Below are 20982 nucleotides of genomic sequence, written 5' to 3' on the forward strand. Positions count from 1 at the left end.
TAAGGATCAGTTTAAGCAAAGTTAAGAGATATCTAGCATTACTGTTACAGAGTCAGAACGAAATCAGAATTCCTCTTGGCCAGAAAACTCTTTGAATGATGTTACACTAATTTGCATTAAATATATAATTTTCTAGATATAATTTGTTCCTTTCACAGTTTGAGACCTAGGCCAGGGGTCCTCAACCTTGGCAACTTTAAGACTTGTGGGCTTCAACTGGCTGAGGAATTCTGCGAGTTGAAGTCCACAAGTCTTAAAGTTGCCAAGGTTGAGGACCCCTGGCCTAGACTATTCAGAATTCGTAGGATTACATCACACCTATTTGCATATTAAGTTTATATCCTGCTTTTGTCCAGGAGGTCAAGAAGGCTGATATGGAGACCTCCCTCCCTTTTCCTCCCAGAGCAGCCCCCCCCCGGCTAGGTTTTTTTCTCCCCATTTAAATAAATGCAAGCATTGTTGTACAGATTGGATTAAATATGGCTGCTTTTTGAACAATGGGGGACAGGGATATTATTTAGGCTGACTGTCTTCTCAGAGTCAATTCATCTAATCTACAGCATGTTCATTCTAGACAACTCACAGGGTAATTTGTGCTGGGCTGCCACAGGTAGAATATGAGCAGGTGGAAGGGCAGAATAACAGAAACATTCCACCATACCTTCCCTACATATTCTTCCTACCAAACCATGTTCAGATGGCTGAAGATGATGGGTTTAGTAATTCACACATATCCAGAATGCATCAGACTGGGAAAAATTGTATCAGATTGGGAAAAATTGCAATTAGCGTGAGAGAGGAAAGAAATATCCTAGAAGTTTTTGTATATTATACAGTATATAATGTACTTATATTATAAATCTATAATATCCAAGTAGTGTAGTGGCTAGAATGTTGGATTGCAGGTAAATTCCAGGTTCAAGTCCCCAGGAAACCAGGAAACTCAGAGGGTGATTCTGGACCAGCCTTTCTTTCATCTCATCCTATATTATGAAACTGTTATGAAGGTAAATGTAAAGAAGAATTTGTAGGCTCTCCTGAGTTGCTTGGAAAAAAGTGAGTAGAAAAGTAAGAAAGACATGAAAGTAAAATTGTTTACAGCATAAGAATGATCAACTTTTCTAGTTACCATTTTTAGGGAGCTTGTTAAAAGAATGAAATTAATATATTTGTTTTTCATTCCCATACATTTTTCACCTTTTAAAATATTAGTATTGGCAAGAACCATAATTTCGGCAATGAAATCAGTAATAAAGGAGTTAATTTCTGCACCAGTTTGGGTATTTCATTCCAAACCTCACATTCACCCACCCACCCCCTTTTGAAAACATCATTGAAATTAATTGAAATCAACTACAATAATATGGAAATAGCACAGTAACAGTACTAAACAGAATTGACACCAGTGTGATTCCTTGGAATTTTTAACATTCTCCCCCAAAATAGAAAATCTTAGGAAGGTCTGTGCTGGATGAGACCAAAACTCTCTTTAGTGTTTGTGTTGTGCAATGGTAACTTTGTTATGGGTCTACAGGAAACTGTTGTGGGTCTACAGGAAAATAATTATGCAAGACCACAATAAAATTCTGCCATTCATCTTCCTCAGCAATTGATGGGTAAACATACTGGAGACAGCTTTACAGTATGACTAGTAGCTACTGAGAGCCTTATCTTCCATCATAGGTCTATAATAATCTGTGCTCCACAGTCTCCACTACCATTTATAAGATTAGCATACACTGTGGATTTACAGTTATGGAAATATGCAACTCATACAGTGCATTCTCACTGGGGACAGAGACTGGCAAGTGTTAGGAGAGGTGTGTGTTACTGCCTGCTATGTTTTCCTATTTTTTTTAAAACGAAACAAAAAACAAAACCTCCCTCTCTGTTTTATAGAATATTTGATTATATGGGCTGCTGAAGCCCAATAATTTCAGAGTTATAAACATTTACTTTTTATGCATCATGCTTTCAGCACAATTTACTTTTATTCCTCAACATAACCATATCTTTGCAGTTTGGGGGAGGGATGACGAACGTGCTGTTTGCAAAGTTCCAAAATGTTGCTTTCTTCTCTGGAATTCAGTATGATTACACACGTGTACCATGTTTCCAAGCAGGGAGACATTTCAGGGCCTTCATTTTCCTATGAATAGGATATCATTACCATGATCCATGCTTTATTTGAATGCATAAATACATAAACTGGCAGAATATTTATACCTAAATCTCTATTTCCTGTCTAATTTCTGATTATTGGCTGTGAAGTTCTTGACACAGTTAAAACACTAATCAGGGAATCAGAAAAAGTCTTGTATTTTGACCAATGCTCAGTCCAGAATCATCTGTGGAAAGAAAACAAATAATGACATATCCATGATGATGTCATCATACAATCATTGCACAATCATACAATTACGTGTGTTGTCATTTTGGTGTCACTGCAGTTTGTTGAAGTTGCTGCTGCTAAAATTCATAATATGGATTTGATTCCTTAGTAAGCTATTTTCATATTATTATCGCTGGGATTGAACAGCAAGTTGCCCCATTTCCATTACAGAGAGAATATAGTGCTTTGGAAATAGAAGGGCCTTTAGCAGAAAGAAATGGATTGGCTGGAGATGAAGAATGAGACAGAAGTGCTGGCTCCTCTGACCCCAGTAAACAATTCAGCCAAATATTTGATGTGCTAAACAAACAATGGTGAAACAAACAATGATTTTGAACACCATAGGAACTCAATCATGCTCACAGAAAAACAACTTATTTATCTCCCAATGAGCCAATGATTTAAAATAAGTTCTTACAGTTTTGTAGTAAATCCATTTTTTTAAAGTTTGCAATGTATCAATAGGAAGGGAGCAAATTCAACTCCAATTCTCAACATGGCTAGGTGGGGTATAAACAATTCAAAATATTGCACATCTAAGTTTATTTCTAGAACAGAAGTATTAGGGCACTTTGGGAAATAAACATTTCCAAAGCAATATCAGCATGTGGGTGCTTCCTTGTGGTACCATGTTCAAATGAAAAAAAAATGGAGAACAGAGCATCCAGGTTAAAAAAAAATCTCTGAATGCCTAATTAATTTCCTTTCTTGATAGCTATGTAGCTAGAGTTAGAAAGTTCGATGGATTTAGAAAAAAACACAAAACACCTTTCTACATTTATGTTCCTACCTCATTCCCTGGCAGGGAGTAGGAACAATCCATCAAAGTGGCAGGTACTTAAATAATCACAGAACAAATTCCATGCAGCTACCAGCTGGGATTAGCCATCAAAATGTTGGATTTAAATGGTCTATGATATGCGATTCACATTTGGACTGAAATCTAAAAAATCTGTATATTCATGGAAGATTGGTATGACTGAATGCTTGATCATGTCTCTTTGTCATTATGTTTAACAGAGTCAGGTTTTTCTGCAATCTGTGGAATTTTTCTTATAGCTATTCATCAATGGCTGATAGAGTCAACAAAAAAGACCACTCCATATGGAAGGGAGCAGAAGAAAGTTGCCTTGAGTAATGGGATTAAGATCAGCTAGATCTTAAACGCCATGTGACGTGTCGCGACGTATCACTCCTTTTTTCCCATTGCTGGCAATGGGGTGGGCACAGTTTCAGCATGATACATCTGGCCTGTGGGCCAGAAATTTGACACCCCTGATCTAGATTAAAGCCAACCCTCAGGCCCAGAAGCTCATGAGATGACTGGTCAATCAGCCCTCTTCACAACCTCCTTCATGTGGTTGTTGTGACAAAGAAATGGAGGAAGTACACTGTATGACATCTCAGATCCCTGAAGGAAAGGTGGTCTTTAACTATGACAACAAAAAATTCAGAAAAGTTTTAATTTCAATTGATAACTAAATTCCAATTAATGTATTGGTTCAAAGATACAAAATGCTTTCTGCTTGCAAACAAATGGAAATGAAACAGATTTCTCCCTTCCTAATTAGTTGCAGATAATAAAAATTACATTGGCTTAACCTCTATGTATCATCACAAACTTTTCCTCCAACATTTGGACAATGAATTATATGAGTTCCTGCACATATGTCTTTTGCTTGCAGTACTTAATGTCTGATAATCCAGTCTGGAATCTTGTAAAGTGTAATGTGATCTCTAGTAGGCAATTTAAGATGCTTGTAAATTCCTCCTCAAGTATTATTGACTATTACATTATCATCAAGCTTGCTTTTTTAATATACAATGTCTTTCTTAATACGTGTGTGCATGCATGTGTGTGCTTACCTATATGTGCAGACATATAGGATAAATCAGATGTCATTATAGACCTAAATTATAATTCCAAACATATCCTTCCAAACATGACTTATGAACTACTCAGAGTTATTTAGGTGAGATAGGCAGAGATACAAACCAAACCAAACCAAACAGCATTTGTATGAATAACCATTGAATGTTTTGGGTGACTTAATAAACAAAAAAGGCAGCTTCTTGTATGTGCTTTTAGCAATTTAACTGGAGGAAATGGAATAGGAGGCAAATCATTTCTGTTTTTGTTCGACCAGTATAATAATCCTTTCCTGTTGTTTTTTTCAGTAAGCAAATATTCGTGTTTTCCTATCTCTGATGTATGTTTATGGAATGGTGGACAGGGCATTGAGGGGTGGGGAGGTGACGTTTTTTTCAGTTGGCAATTGATAATGGGCAGCTGGATCAAGGCTGGCATAACTTCTTGAGGAATGCTTACAGGAGACAGTGACTACCCTAAGCTAGTGCTTCCGGGCTGCAAGGCAAATGTATCATGGAGATAAAGAGGTCGGCAAAAAGAGAGAACTGTTAATATGTGACCAAACTTTTCTATGCTGCATGGAAGGAGACTGGTGTGGAGGGAATGTCTACATAAGGTAACTCCATGTCTAGAGAATACAATTGCTTCTCCAGGTGTACCATTATCTTCCCCAGGATGAGTTTGGACTTCCCAGTCTAGCCTACAGGTCTAGGATTTTCTAATGCTCTCTGAGTTAAGTACTAACCCTATCCAACTCTGCTTAAATTTAGATGAACGAATAATAATATTAAAAATGCTTGGACACAGCATCTGTTTTTTATTGTAATTTAAACACTTCAGATATGTGCAAGGCACACTTATACAACACACTTACGTGCTCAGCAATATATGAGAACCGCACAAATATTTATAGCTGTAACTATTTCAAAATATTTTCCTATGCATTGTATTTTGGCATCTTGGGGATGGGAAATATTGGTCATAAGGAAGGTATCGGATTTTGAGATGTACACAAATCATGTAATCTCTCCCCCCTCTCTCCCTCTCCCCCCCTCTCTCCCCCCTCCCTCTCTCCCTCTCCCTTTCACTTTTTCTGTCTATGCAGGGAGAAATCAATGACATCAAAATAATGAACACAATCTGGTAATTTAAACCCACTCCCTTTGCACATGTATGCGTTGTGCACAACACATATTCAAAAGAGGCAAGGCTTCAATCACCCAGTTGTGACAATAAAAAATAAAGCCACAATACGATAAACCCAAGTTAAATCCAGGAATATTAAAAATAAATTAAAAAACATTTAACAAGTTAAACCCATTTGAAAGATGTGTGTTAATGCTTTCTAAAAAAACAAACAAACCAAGAACTCAACCCCTGAAGTCAGCTGGAAGAACATTCCAGAGACCTGGACAGAAACCTCAGGAAGACTTGAGTCTGAATCCCTGATAGCAACTAGAGCAAAACATATCAGATGATCCTTATCAATCTTTCTACTGGGACTTCAAGGACTTCGCAATGAAATTATTTTTTCCGCCTTTACTCAGGACACTTGTACTTTGCTGAAAAGCAAGCCCAAGAGTTGCGATGCTTTTCAGAGACTTTTAAATCCCTTTAATTCAGGATTAAAATGATGCCAGTCCTTCTTGTGAACTCTGGTTCTGCAAGCTCCTTTGTGCAATTTAATGTCTTTGTTTAAAAAGTCCACCCAAGAGAAGGGGACGCCTCATCAAAGCATACCTATTATAGAATGGCAGAGCTATGTGGCAGCCTATCACCAGCTGCAGCACCTCTAAATTTATGGCTAAACAAATGTTGCAAGCTCGCAGATGAAGGCATGTCAGTTGTTCACTTGTTGCCCAACAACTTGCGTAAGTGCTATAATTGAAATTCTGAGTTAATGTGGCTGTGGGAAAAGGAACAAATTCAGAATGAATGCTTTCCATGCTGGGGATCATGGAGTATAGCGTGGGCTCTTCCTGAATAGATGCAGACAATTTACGGAATTTTAAAAATGGAATTTTTAAAGACAGTCTAGATGGAAGAGAAGGCAATAGACATAAAGATAAATCAATAAAGTATTTTCCGAGTGCATTTAAAGTGGCTGCCAGTAAAATCAGTGTGAATGTTTAATCTGGCAATTAAGATAATGAATTACATGGGAATTGCAGCTATTCCGTGTGATCACAGCCACATTTTGTGCACACGGATGGGGAAACCCAACTATTCTAAGTGGAACATTGGGTGAGGTTGAATGCTCTTGAAAAGTAAGCAGGATGACTATATTTTCTTGTCTTGGATGTTTCTACCACACTACTTAAAAATAATATATAATTGAATTAAATCAGGCTATCATAACTGAGATACTAAAAATAAAAGTGAAACTATGATCAGTTTATCTCTGAATAAAAATGAATTAAAAGAAAATGAAGATGAACAAAAAGGTTTTGTTAATAAATTCAGAATTGGTTGACAGTAACAAACCTTTATGCCTGTAGTTGTTGGTTTAAAACATATGTTGATTTTAACTACTTGTATTATTAACTGTGGTAGCCTATGAATATGTAATACATAACTCATATTAATCTATGAGATGCTAACAAACTGGAAAGGCTATTTAACCATCACTGTGCAAAGGTCTAAGCACTATATGTGGATAGCTTTCCATTGAACATAATGTGAAAAAATCTAGACACACTGTATGACTATACTAGCTATAATTTGGGACCAAAGGATAATTTCATGCCCCAGAGTCTGGACTATGAATATCTGAAGAGATTAATCACAGTAACCCTTTATGTATAATAATAATTAGCAGGAAAACAAAGAACCATTATGCTTATTTCCTTTTTTTATTCCTTTATCACCAAAGATAAAATGCAAAACAAAGAAAACGAAAAACAAAAACAGATTAACAAACAAAAGAGAAAAAACAGGTGTATAAAAAACCCCTCAAATATCAAATAAATCTAACATTAAACATAAGAAAAAAAACCATCCTGGCTGAATGCTGAAAGATGCATCAAAAATCTAATATCTTCCCCTCCTCTTACATAATGGGTCTATAACAGTTATAAACTTTCCCATCTATATTTAACAAAAATGCTATATTATATAAACAAATATCCCTGATGTGGAAATCTATATATCTAATTGAATCGACCCAACATCTCTCTCTACACATACACACACAGACACACACACACACACACTATGTATGTATATGTGTATATGTTTGTACATATGTGTATGTATGTGTGTGTGTGTAAAAACAGTCAAGGAATCTTCAAATCCTTGTTAACTAACAGCCATTGTATTTAACATGTAGAAAATCCACAAACAGCTTCCAGTCTCTTGTAAATTTGTCCAATCCGTTGTCTCTAATCAGATTTTGCCATCTCTGCTAATTCAGCCACATATGATAGAATATGCTTGGATTTTGGTTGCATTTCCAACACTTGTTGGAAATCCCTATACATTTTCACCAGTCTGTCTGGAGTCAAATACCAGCAGTACATCATCTTATAAAAAATTTCTTTCAGATTATAATTCAAAGTGAATTTTAAACATTGTTCCATACTGTACATTCTCCCATTGGTCTAGCACTATATCATAGCCAAAAATTTTCACCCATTTTACCATACAATCTTTAACAAATTAATCTTCCACATTCATCTTAAATAACATTTTATAAACTTTGGCAATCGGGTGGTTATCTCCAGAACATAAATCCATGTTGGATTTCACTTCTGCAAAACATTTTTATCAAGTTTAAATCTTTCAAAAATTCTATAATAATTAAGCCAATCACAAAAAAAATCTTCACCGACTAATTGTTCTCTTGTTTTTATCTTAAATCCCTCTTCTTCAAATATCAGTAGATCTCAATATGTCATCTATTTAGAATCCAATAGTATGTTTTTTCGGTGCAGTGCTTCATGGGTTGATAACCAAAGTGACACTTTGTTAGCCAAGCTTCTTTTATATTTCACCATACATGCCCAACCGATTGTCTAATAACATAATTCTTAAAACCAGGCTTAACTTATTTGCATCACAAATAAGCATGCCACCCAAATCTCAACTCAGAACCTTCAAGACCTAATGATGTCGAATTTTTCAATGTTATCCAATCTTTTCACCATGCCACACAACAGGTTTTGTAATAGAATCTGAGATCCAGCAAACTGAGATCTCCTCTTTCTTTAGCAACTTGTAGGAGTTCATATTTTATTTTTGTTTTTTGGTTTCATTAATAAATTTGGATATTTATTTCTGCCACTATTTAAAAGAAGAATCTTTAATCAACATAGGTATAGTCTGGGGGAAAAATAACATTCTGGGGAGTATGTTCACCTTAATTACTGAAATTCATTCCATTAATCACAAATTTAGTTGTTCCCATCTATGTAAGGTAGAACCATTGGGCTTATTTCCATACTTTGTCATTTGCAGGTCCTATATATATAAAAAACATAGACTGGGATGCCATCAGATCTACTTCTGGCTTTAGGTGGCTTACCTAAATGGTATCTATGGCATGAAAAACCTTTTCCAACTAAGGCTGGTATGCTAACTGAGGCCCTCTAATAGACAGAAATAGCCTGGCCCTCTTATCCATGCCTTGATAACATCCAGATTCAGTTACTGAAATAAATTATATATGGGACTACCTCTGATGATTACTGAAGAACACTAATGCAGAATACAGGAACTAAGTTAAATGTAAGAAAAACTCCATAGAATATATCTTGCTAGTGATCAATATAAACCAAGTGATTAACATATCTTGTGATACAAATACATTTTTCTGGTAAGAAGGACATAATGAACAAGCCTTTGAGGTCTTCTAGATAAAATCCCAGTTCCAGAATTCTTGTGAGGTGAATCCCGACTTATCGTCAAGTTTTAACCAGGACCTTTTAATTGTGAGCAATTTCAATATATCACTGCATCAGTGGGGATATGCAGTAGTGAAAATGTAGTTTCAAGGCAGTGAATGGCAGTACTTAGTGACTTGTGTTTTAAAGAGGCAGCCAGCACTATTTTTATGTGTTTTATTTATTTTTCCATCCCAAATTGAATATGCAGCAAACAAATGTATTATAGAGCAAATCTGACTAGAGTTTTCACTCAAGGAGCAAGTGACAAAGATCCAATTATCATATTTTGGATGCATTATGTGAAGATTTAGCTCTATGTAAAAAAGACCATAATAATGAGAAAGGTGGAAGGAAAGAGAAGGGAAAGAAGTGACCAACAGAAGGTTTTCTATATACCAAATCTCAAAGCTGTGATTAAATAGAAGAAAGATTTGTGTTGCATAAACCCCACACAATAATTTTCAATAAAAATGCACAGATACACAATATTATATGGTACCTATGGAAGATAATATGAAAAAATCTAGGTTCTAGCATTCTATGCTAACAAATTTTAGAAAGCTTTTGTGAGAATTTACATAACTGTAACTTCCAATGATGTACTTGTAAAAATGGCTAGAGGAAAATCATTGTATAATATAACTGAGAAGGTGTTTCATAAATAAGCTGTTGCGTATCTTAGTAGCCTGTCTTCTAAATTATAATATTCATAAAATAATGAACTAAATTTAAAAGAAGGAAATATGACATTGTAGACAAAAAAAAAGCAATAATACTGCTGAATTTCCCTTGAAAGGGAAGTGGAATATGGTATTTATTCATTGTTTATCTTTAAAATGGGGAATCATTTTAGATTCAGTGGTTAAAAACAAAGGGATTTTTGAAAAGTAATCTTGTGTGTTTTGGGGAGGCATCTTAAAATTTTAAGGGACGCGGTGGCTCAGTGGGTTAGGACGCTGAGCTTGTCGATCAGATGGTCGGCAGTTTGGCGGGTCGAATCCCGAGTGCTGCGTAACAGAGTGAGCGCCTGTTACTCGTCCCAGCTTCTGCCAACCTAGCAGTTCGAAAGCACGTAAAAATGCAAGTAGAAAAATAGGGACCACTACGGTGGGAAGGTAACAGCGTTCCATGCGCCTTTGGCATCTAGTCATGCCGGCCACATGACCACGGAGACGTCCTCGGACAAGTGCTGGCTCTTCGGCTTTGAAACGGAGATGAGCACCGGCCCCTAGAGTCAGAAACGACTAGCACACGTGCGCGGAGGAACCTTTACCTTTACCTTTTACCTTAAAATTTTAAAGTCATTTTCTGTTCGGATAAATATATCTTTGTCTGTATTTTACTGTTTTAGACTTGCAAACTTTCCCAATATGGATCCTGCTTTTGGGTTGGAGTGGAGATGGATCTACCTACCTACCAATACCTACCAATTCATCTATCTTTCTCTTTCTCTTTCTTATCTATCTATCTATCTATCATCTATCTATCTATCTATCTATCTATCTATCTATCTATCTATCTATCTATCTGTCTATCTATCATCTCTATTATTTAGTCAATTCAAATCTAGTCCATCTCAAACAGGTAACTCTGGGTCATAAAATCATTTAAAATTTTTTTAAAACAAATATGAAATGAATATATACAGTATAGCCAAGAAATACCAAGATCATGGCATCCGGCCCTCTCAATTCCTGGCAAATAGATGGGGAAGAAATGGAGGTAGTGACAGATTTTATTTTCCTGGGCTCCAAGATCACTGCAGATGGGGACTGTAGTCAAGAAATTAAAAGACGCTTGCTCCTCGGGAGGAAAGCCATGGCAAATCTAGATAGCACACTAAAAAGCAGAGACATCACCCTGTCAACAAAAGTGCGTATAGTCAAGGCTATGGTCTTCCCAGTTGCAATGTATGGCAGTGAAAGTTGGATCATAAGAAAGGCTGAGCGCAAAAGAATTGAGGCCTTTGAACTCTGGTGCTGGAGAAGACTCCTGCGAGTCCCTTGGACTGCAAGGCGATCAAACCGGTCAGTCCTAGAGGAGATCAACCCTGACTGCTCTTTAGAAGGCCAGATCCTGAAGCTAAAACTCAAATACTTTGGCCACCTAATGAGGAGGAAGGACTCACTGGAGAAGAGCCTAATGCTGGGAAAGATTGAGGGCAATAGAAGAAGGGGACGACAGAGAATGAGGTGGCTGGATGGAGTCACTGAAGCAGTAGGCGTGAGCTTAAATGGACTCCAGAAGATGGTAGAGGACAGGAAAGCCTGGAGGAACATTGTCCATAGGGTCGCGATGGGTCGGACACGACTTCACAACTAACAACAACAACAAGCCAAGAAATATTATAGTCCATAAACGTTAGCATAACCAGGAAGGGTCCTTCACACACTCAGGGCTTCAGGCCAGGGCACATGACTAGATGTTTAAGGCCTTTCAGAAGGCTAACAGCATCCTAATTTCAAGAGGGAGTATGTTCTACAGGGCAGATGCTAAGGCTGAGAAAGCGTAACTCCTGGTTCCCATCAGCCAACATTCCTTGACTATGGGGCTCAGTACACCCCATCCTGCTGGAATTAATCAGCAGGTACAAACAACAACCAGGGAACCAGTGCCAAGCCACAAAGGGCTTTAAAGGTGATAACTAGCTCCTTGAATTGCACCTGAAAACACACTGGCAACCAATACAACCCATGAAGAGGGTGTTGTTACATGTGCCAAATAACCAATATCATTTACAATCTGTGCAGCTGCATTCTGCATCAGCTGAAACTTCTAAATGCTCTTCAAGGGTAGCCTTATATAGAACTGTTAACAGTAATCCAGATAGGATGTCACAAGGACTTGAGTCACAGTGAGAGGAATTACCAACTGGAACAGAACTCAATGATCCTCTTAACTAGAGGTATCACCTAGTGTTCTAGTGGGAGCTGTGAATCCAAGAGGATTCCTGATTGTGCACTGGGACTGTCTGTGCACTGGGACTGACAGGATCAGATGCGGAAAACCCTTAACACCAGAAGGCTCAAGCACCCAGAGCCATTCAGTCTGTTTGGGTTTTGCTGAAGTCCATTGCACCATAGGCCCTTATAGCCTGCAGACACTGAGATATATCTCTCAGATAGCCTTGGGTGGAAATATAAAGCTAGGTTTCATCAAAATCCTGGTGATACTTTGCCCCAAACCATCAGATCATTTTACCCAGCAGCCTCATGCAGAAGTTACTGTGCTACTGTGATAGTGGAATGCACTATTGTGAAATGACACCCTGCTGTGCTTGCTGGCACCAAACTACCACCAAGATCTTGGCATCCTTCAGTCAAAACACAGCACAACATGCCTTCAAGTATACTGAAAGGCATGTTATAGATGGAATGCCACCAACTATTGTTCTCTGTCTCATATTAGGCAGAATCAGCACTGGTGATTAAAGGTTCAAATTTTGCAGATGCTGTTTGGTAGTTAAGTTACCCCTGCCATTTCTCATCTCTGCATGAGCTACAGGCAAGAGTTTGAAGCCGTAGCTTCTACAGCCATGTTTGTAAAAAAACTAGTGGCACAATGTTTCATTGATTCATTGCTTAGGCAAACCAAATTTAAAAAAGCTTTGATGCATGTTGCTTGGTTTCTAACTAGGCAACAATTTTTAAAGAAATATTTGAGAGCAGGATACAATTGCAGTCTTATTGATCATGGGCAATTGCCCAAAGGCAAAAATACTGATTGGATTTCTCCTCAAAACCAGAGAGAAAGTACCCAGCTTAGGGAAGGAAATCCTTCATTGTTTTCAGCCTTCAAAGATTTCACAACACTGGAAATGTCAATGTTACAAAGAAAAGAGATGTAGGAAGGATTGGGTGGGTTACATTTCAGGAGTGGCTGTGAATTAGAGACACCATATCTGGGTGACTAAAATCTGTATAGCCAGTATATAGAAGCAGAGAGGTATAAAAAACTCTCCTTGCTGCCATCTAGTGTTTGGTCTGATTTTTACTGCTGTGTTAGTCTTTCCCATCTCCATTATGCTTTCCCCCCATGGAAAATTAAATGAATCATTTAGCTAGTTAGATAGGATCATTTCCTATGTTTCACTTAACTTTATATAGGGCAGTGCATATTTATCATAGTCAGCTGTTATGCTATCTGTCTGGAATTATTCTCAAGGAGTGTTTATTTCCTCTTAGGTTAAAATGTGTCAGTCTAATATTTCCTTGGGGACTAGTGTCTTATCATCTCCTGAACAGGAGACATAGTGATAAAGTATACTATGCTCATTGTGCTTGCATTTCTTTTCTAAAGCGCCTATATGCTTAAATATTGTGAGATACCAAGGCATTAGTCCCATTTTCTCCTTTTCCCAATTTAAATCCGTCTAGGAGATTTAAACATACTAGAAAATATTTTACATCTTTGCAACAATAATTAGTTGGCTGTTCTGCCTGCATCTTTCTCTGAAACTGCTCCCGCTTGGCATAAATAGCTGAGGCTGCTTTTAGATTTTGTGGTTTGCTTCTGATAGACTAATTTCACAGATGTCAGTTATGTTCCAGAGAATCCTACAGTTTATCAAGGTTCTCCAAAGAAATAATCAATGATGAAGGTCTACCATCTTTGGTAAACAGCATTTCTATCAATACTGATAGATGTATTCATGTAGTTTGCAGCCACAGTAGACCATAGATACCTAGGAGAATGAATGAATGAAGAGCTCTGACTAGCTTCCATAGAATTCATAGGGACATATTTCTAGACTTTTGGAATTCATTAGGACATATCTCAAAACTTTTTATAAGATATAGGAGTTCCTCAGCTGACGTGCAGAATTACTGAATTCACTTAAAAGTAATTTTCATACTCAGAACCTTCTTATTATGGGAATTCAACAAGAAAGGAGCCTACCCCACCTCCCTCCAAAAAGCAAGGGCCAAATAGATTTACAGCATGTTCAGTTTGTGAAGCCAAGCCAAAACATTAGAGTCATGGTTTCATCATGACCCACAACGACTGACTCTGAATCCATAAATTCTAACATGGAAAGTTGGTCCATATCCTCACAAGTTGTTATAATAGTAGTTGCTTTTTTTGAGATAAGACAGAAGAAGGAGGCAATGGGAAACCACGTCTGAAGTCTTGCCAAGAAAACCGCAGGTACTTCTCCATGCAGCTCCTAGGAGTCACAGTGACTCAAAGGTGGGCGAACACACAGTCAGTTCTCAACTGGAACAAGATGGGATGTTGAACCTCTGCTCATCCCAAGTCTTTTTTTTAATTGAAAAGTTTTAAAATACATTTTTGAAACATATACCCCATCTACCCCACCCCCCTCCCCATCCCTCCCATCCCAACACCCCCCCCCCCGACTTCCCAGAGCCGAATACAGGGTATTACATCATACAATCTTACTCTAAAATATTCTAATTACTATAATTACTCTTTAAACCCTATCGCACTTTAACTCTCCTTAGCCATAGAAAAGAAAAATAATATAGCCTCTAATTACAGTAACTAATAACTATTCAAATGCTAAATGATACTTTGTAGTCCCATATTTGTTCTGAATATAATCAATCCATCTTCTCCATTCCACTATATATCTCTGTTGCGAGTGATCTTTCACATATGCCGAGATTTTAGCCATTTCTGCCAAGTTTGAAACTTTCAAAGTCCATTCTTCTATAGTAGGCAGATCCTCCTTCTTCCAGTATTGCGCTACCAAAAGTCTTGCAGCTGTTATTAAATTCAGCATCAATTTAGTTTCTATAGCAGTACAGTCAGTGATAATACCCAACAAAAACAATTGTGGTGAAAATCTTATCTTTTTCTTAAAAATCTTCTGCATGTTCCACCAAATTTTAATCCAAAAAGCTTTAACTTTTTTACAAGTCCACCATACATGATAATACGTTGCATCATCACCACATCTCCAACATTTTGGCTGACAATTTGGATACATACATGCTAATTTTTTGGGATCTAAATGCCATCTATAAAACATTTTGTAAAAATTCTCCCTTAGATTTTGTGTCATCCCAAGTCTTGTTAGGAAAAGGTTGGACACAGTTTAGTATATAAGTTGATAAGCAAATTGGGTAGCCTTATATGGTTTATGTTTCCAAGGAAAAAAAAGTTCTACTGGAGCTTTCCATCTTTCTGACACTTTTATACCAAACTGCCCCATTTATCAGCCTATGTTTGTTTCTTGCCAAAAATTTTCAAATTTATATTAAATGCTGTTTCTTGGTGATGTAACAACTAAGCGCTGGGCCCCCATTTCTTTGGTGTACTATCTTACCTTCCCTAACTTGTTTGCCTTACCAGCAACAGTAAAATACAGCACAGGGATCTGTGACCAAGTCATACCGGCTGAATATTACCTTTTCTTTTTTTCACTACTATGTGGAAATGCCAAGGACTGGGTCTGGGACTGTTCCATGGAAAGCAGTTGCTCCAGTTCCAAACCATAGACTTTCCTCTAACAGAATTAGCAAGATTAGCAAAATTGCTTCACTCTGCAAAATTTTGTGGGATGGGGATTGAAGGCAATCACATTTATTTGTTTCAGCAAGAATCACAAACAATTTTGTGGTTCCTAAAATACTAGCAACATTGTATTAGCAGGAATTTCTGCAATTTATGGTTACTTGATATTTTATGGTACTTTCAGCAGCGACCTTTACTTTTTCATCTCTATGACTGTAGTTGTTCTTCATTCTTTGATCATTCATCTTCAACTATATACCTCAAGGTCATCAGATGGCAAGAATGAATTGCCAATCTTTTGGAATTTCAGAAGAGACACACCTCAAGGTTATAAAAGCAAACGGCTTAAAGCAGATTTTCATTCCTGGATTTTTTTATATTTTTATTTTTGGAGCTACGCTATGCCAGAGTTCATAAAAGCAGATTGTGTAACTCAAGCTTTCATATTTGGAATAAGTTTCTAGCTGATCTATTCATGCCACACAACTGAAAATTTTCAGTGATATGCACCCACCTGATGAGTGAAGCAATTATGACGCTGATCATAAACTAAACTGCAATCAAATATTTGAAAAGTAGAAAATAATTGTACATACATTATATCATATGCCTTGCACTTCAAATACTTTTTAAAATGATTTGGTATGCCTTGTTCTATTTCTATGTTCATAGTTTAGATGTACATCTTCAATTTTTGGGAAATGTAAAATCTAATAACACAAGCTCTGATATACAGCTGCAACTGTTAGAGGAGCTGGCGTTGGTTTTGTTTTCTTGGTAAGGTACATCTTTGCTGCAAGGATAGGATACAAATCTTATCAATAATAATTATGATATAATAGATGGCAATTTTTACTGTGACTGTGTAAAAGACTAAGATCTACTTGCAGAAGAACAATACACAGAAGTTTTGTTCTCACTGCTACCTGTCATTTCAGACCTGCTGTGGAATTAGCATTAGAGCCTCTCATAGGAAATAACACAAAAATGGGATGAATCTCTGAATCCACTAGCCCAGAGTTCCCCAAGCTTTTCCAGGTTGGCGGCCCAGAGCAGGGGGGAGGGGGAAAGAGCGGATGATTTTGTGGGCAGGACGTTCATGGTGATGCTCTTATGAGTGGGGCCACAAGCACTCACAAGGCTCATGTGAGTGGGACCATGACCGCCCTTGAAGATTCTCACTGTGTGGGGCCACTCCCAATGATCCTTGTGCAAGTGGGGCCCCGATCGCCCCTGATGCTTGTGGCACTGCTGACGCGAGTGGGGCCATACGCGCTAGTAGGGCTGTGCACGTGCATGCAGATTTGCTCGCACCGGCCAGCCACTCATGCCACCCACGGCACAGTAGGTTGGGGACCCTTGCACCAGCAGGCATTAAGTTACTTACACACACTGAATATTTTTATTTATATATCATATTTCTTTGGTTGCCCATCTTACAAGAAGTGACTACACTAAAAATATAATAACAATATACATGTCAAAAGCAGTCAAATTAAAAAAAAGTTTAAAAAGCATAAAACCCACAAAAGATTAGACCAGAAAAGGAGCCACCTCAAGACTTCACCAGCCCCTTGAGGCCCCAAGGCCAAATGACATACTCAGGTCTTGAGGGGTTTCCAGAAAATAAATAGGGATGAAAATGATCTCACTTTGGGGGAGAATGTTCCATAAGGCATTTATAGTGGCTACATATCTAATCTAGATATACAATATGCTTGGTCTTTTTACATCTATGTACCGTGTAACAGATTGCCAGTTTTATAGCAACTTCCGGCATTATGCTACAAATATATTTTTGTTACTGTAAAATGTGGAAACAAAACACTTTCATTATTCTACCTGATATTTGGTGAGTTTTTCTGCAGTTAAGCCTTTTAAATGTATTCTCCTCTGAGTAAGACTTGATGAATCAAAGAAGAGTTTTTCCCAAAGCTCTGGGCAGTTAATCAGATTTCTCATGTAACTTACTTTACCATGCTTGTCTTTCCACACTTCTTGCATTTTAGCTAACAGGCGGTGTGGGGTTTCAAACTACTGTACCTCTCTATTGTCTCTCCCTTTGTCTCCTGCTACCACAAGACAAATGAAAAGAACAGCTGTCATCAAGCGCAGGACAACAATATGGGGAATATCATTTGGTGCTCTGAATAAAATAAGGAAGTGGTTCACAGGCTGCTGCTGTGGGGCATGAAGTAGCCAAAGGAGGACTGGGTTGGGTGGGACAAAAGGTGTCAGTATCACCTCATGGGCTATATTGGTGAAGGCTTGAATCATTTTGCATTGTAATCATAGAACTCTTGTCAATTTGCGCCATGACGTCAGATAACATTCCGGACAGGGGAAAACTAATATAGACACAACTGTTTTGATCAAGGAGTGGAAAAAGTAAATGATCATGTGAAGCACTGCCTTAACTTAAAAATAAAAAACGTAACTAACCAACCTTCAACTATTGTTTATGAAACTAAAGGATATTTTACATAGCAAATGCTTTTTTTATTATTCAAAAGTTCTATGGAGTGTATTTTTTGACCTTGATTGAATTATTTAGCCAGGTAAAGTTAGGAAAGAGGGCAGAGGGTAGATTCCACCAGAGATTTTTCTTACCTCTTTCCCTTCTGGAGTCACTCCAAGTGCCGTGTTTAGCTCCACCTGATGTGGATTCACAAATTTCCCTGCCATCTATTTTAGGGGCTTATTTTTCAGCTGCAAACTGCAGCCAGTAAACAGCTTCTGTCAGTCAAAAAACCTTTTGCTTAAACTCTAAAAAGAACATAACTGAATTAAAAACAAACAAACAAAGGAAGCTAATTGTTCATTAAGGGTAATTGCAAGAAAACATTGCACTAAATGGAACAATTTTTCCAAGAATATTAAAAGTATAACTACAAAATTGGGGGAAAGAAAAAGAGAGTAAACTAACCAGTGCCTGATGATGCTTTTTAGAAAGAGAATTCCATGCCCGTGTGAAAGTTTGTTTACCTCTCATTGGCAATGGCTGTCAATGAACAACTTCCAAAGATTTCAAGGTCAAGAGCAGCGGCATTCACAGCAAACCCCAATGATACCAACATGGCAATAAATGAGTAATGATCTCATTATGCAAATATTCCTCTTGTGTCTCAACATCTGACACAAGGGAGTAAGCAGAGGTGTTGGTTTGCTTGTGTTGTCATACTTGTTTTGTCACTTGCATGCTGTCCTCACATGGCAAAGACAAACTTACTGTAGGTTGTTGATGTCAAGAGAGAATTATGTGTCATACAATTGTGATATACTGTATAAATAATGAACTTCTTGAATTTGAACAATATTCCCAGTCCAGTATCTCTAACTGAGTTGGCCTATAATGCTGGTCACCTGAATCCAACAGTCTTGGAAGGAATCAATTTTGGAAGGTTATTTAATCTGTTAAAATGATTAAGCCCCTTTCTTCCTTTCTGTTCTCCCCTGAGTTTATTTTCTTTGTTGTTGTTCCTTTGTCTTGTGTTTTTTTTAAAGTATTACTCTCAATTTTTAAAATGTTGTAACAATTGAAAACTGTCCAGAGTTGTTGGGGGTCAGGTGGCATATAAATTTAATAAATTATTATTATATTATTAATCAGTAATTGAAATCTGGATATGCAAATTGAGAAACTACAGGAAATGAGTGGAATATATAATAAGGTCACAAAAATCATCTTAAACATGCTCAGTTGGAATAAGGTTAAGACGCCTCTAACAGTTAGTGGAGCAGACATTTGTTCCTCTATTCTTATTCATATGTCAAACTGTTTCGAACTGCGACAGAAAGGATTATTCATTTGAAGAGAAGATTGTTACAATTTCCTTTTTCATTCTGTCCTGCAGCATTATACGAAAACCAAATCAATGTGCTAAAAATGAATAAAAAAGCCTGAAGGTAGTGATTGAGATGGATTTTGAATTTTTTTCTCGAGACCAAGACAATTAAAATGAAATTTACATTTATATAAAATATGTAGTTTGGAACTGTAAATTTATGAGATTAGAGTCGAACTCAAAGCAGCTGAATTATATTGCTCTCCATGCATTCTTGAATCAGAAAACCATCACTGTGAACTCTCCCTACCCACCCCACTGCTAGCCTCTATGTTGTTTTTATTGCCTCTGCTTCCGGTCACTGTGGGTCCCTTGACTTCCCTCCAAGGTAACAGGTAACAAAGCCTAATAGATTTATTTTTTACATCTTGAAACTGTTCTGGGATGTTGTCCTGTTTCAGAGGGAAAAACTGCTCTAACAGAAGTACAACTAAGCATGACATAATCCTGTCTCATTCAAGAGCTATGGAAGTGATAAGGGCAATATCAAAGGGTCATAGGAGAAAAAGAAATGCCTGGAAAAGTTTGTGCTGCTGTTAGAGGCAAGTGGGAAGAGTACTAGTATCCAGGTGAATGTCTGCTTGACAGGCCTCTCTTATCCAAATACAGAATTCAAGTCAACTCTAATTTGACCACTTTCTTAGTGTCATTGCACTGCTGGGTTGCTTATTGTCATCATTATTTTTAAAACAAGGATGCATAACTGATCTGTTACACTTTAGCTTACACCATAGAGATTGATCTGTTTTTAGCCTACAGAGTAGCTAAATTCATTCAAATGACAGACGTGCATACACATGTAGATTTCATGTCAGTCTTGACTCCAGGTGACTGCCTGGACAAATCCCCGCTGGGGTATTCTTGGCAAGTTTTTAAAGTAGCTTGCCATTGCCTTCTCCTCAGGGCTGAGAAAGACTGGCAGAAGGTCACTCTGCTGGCTTTGTGCTTAAGGCAGGACTCAAACTCACAGAATCTTGGTCTTTAGCTTGATGTCTTAGCCATTATTTATTTATTTTATTTTAATTCCATTTATATCCCGCCCTTCTCCGAAGACTCAGGGCGGCTCTCTGAAATGTGTGTGTGAATTACTTGAAAAGCTGATCAAGTGATAAACTAATATTAATGCTGTACATCAAGACCAAGAGGCTTGTTTGGTATCTTTGTCTCTGTATTTCAGTAACATTTATGAAGTGATATAATTACAACAATCTTTCTATCTTGCAATATGTTCTGCTCTTAGTTCACATTTCACATAGATTTTATAAAGGTAACACTAGCTGTGCTAGAGATATTTCATGAAGGTATAATTTCATACTTGAAATAAGCAAACAGTACCATCTATTGTAGGAATATCTGTCACCAATCCCAATTTAATTCTGTTTCCAGGAAGGCTAGCAGAGTTAGTCTCTTGAAATAACATCAACTTCAGGTGTATTAGCTACGAAGTTTTGTATGATCATACATGTGTTAGTCTTCACAAACACATGTATTATAAGGAAGGAAGGAAGGAAG

Source organism: Vipera berus, assembly GCF_964194415.1.
Source record: "Vipera berus genome assembly, chromosome: 3".
Lineage (NCBI taxonomy): Eukaryota > Metazoa > Chordata > Lepidosauria > Squamata > Viperidae > Vipera > Vipera berus.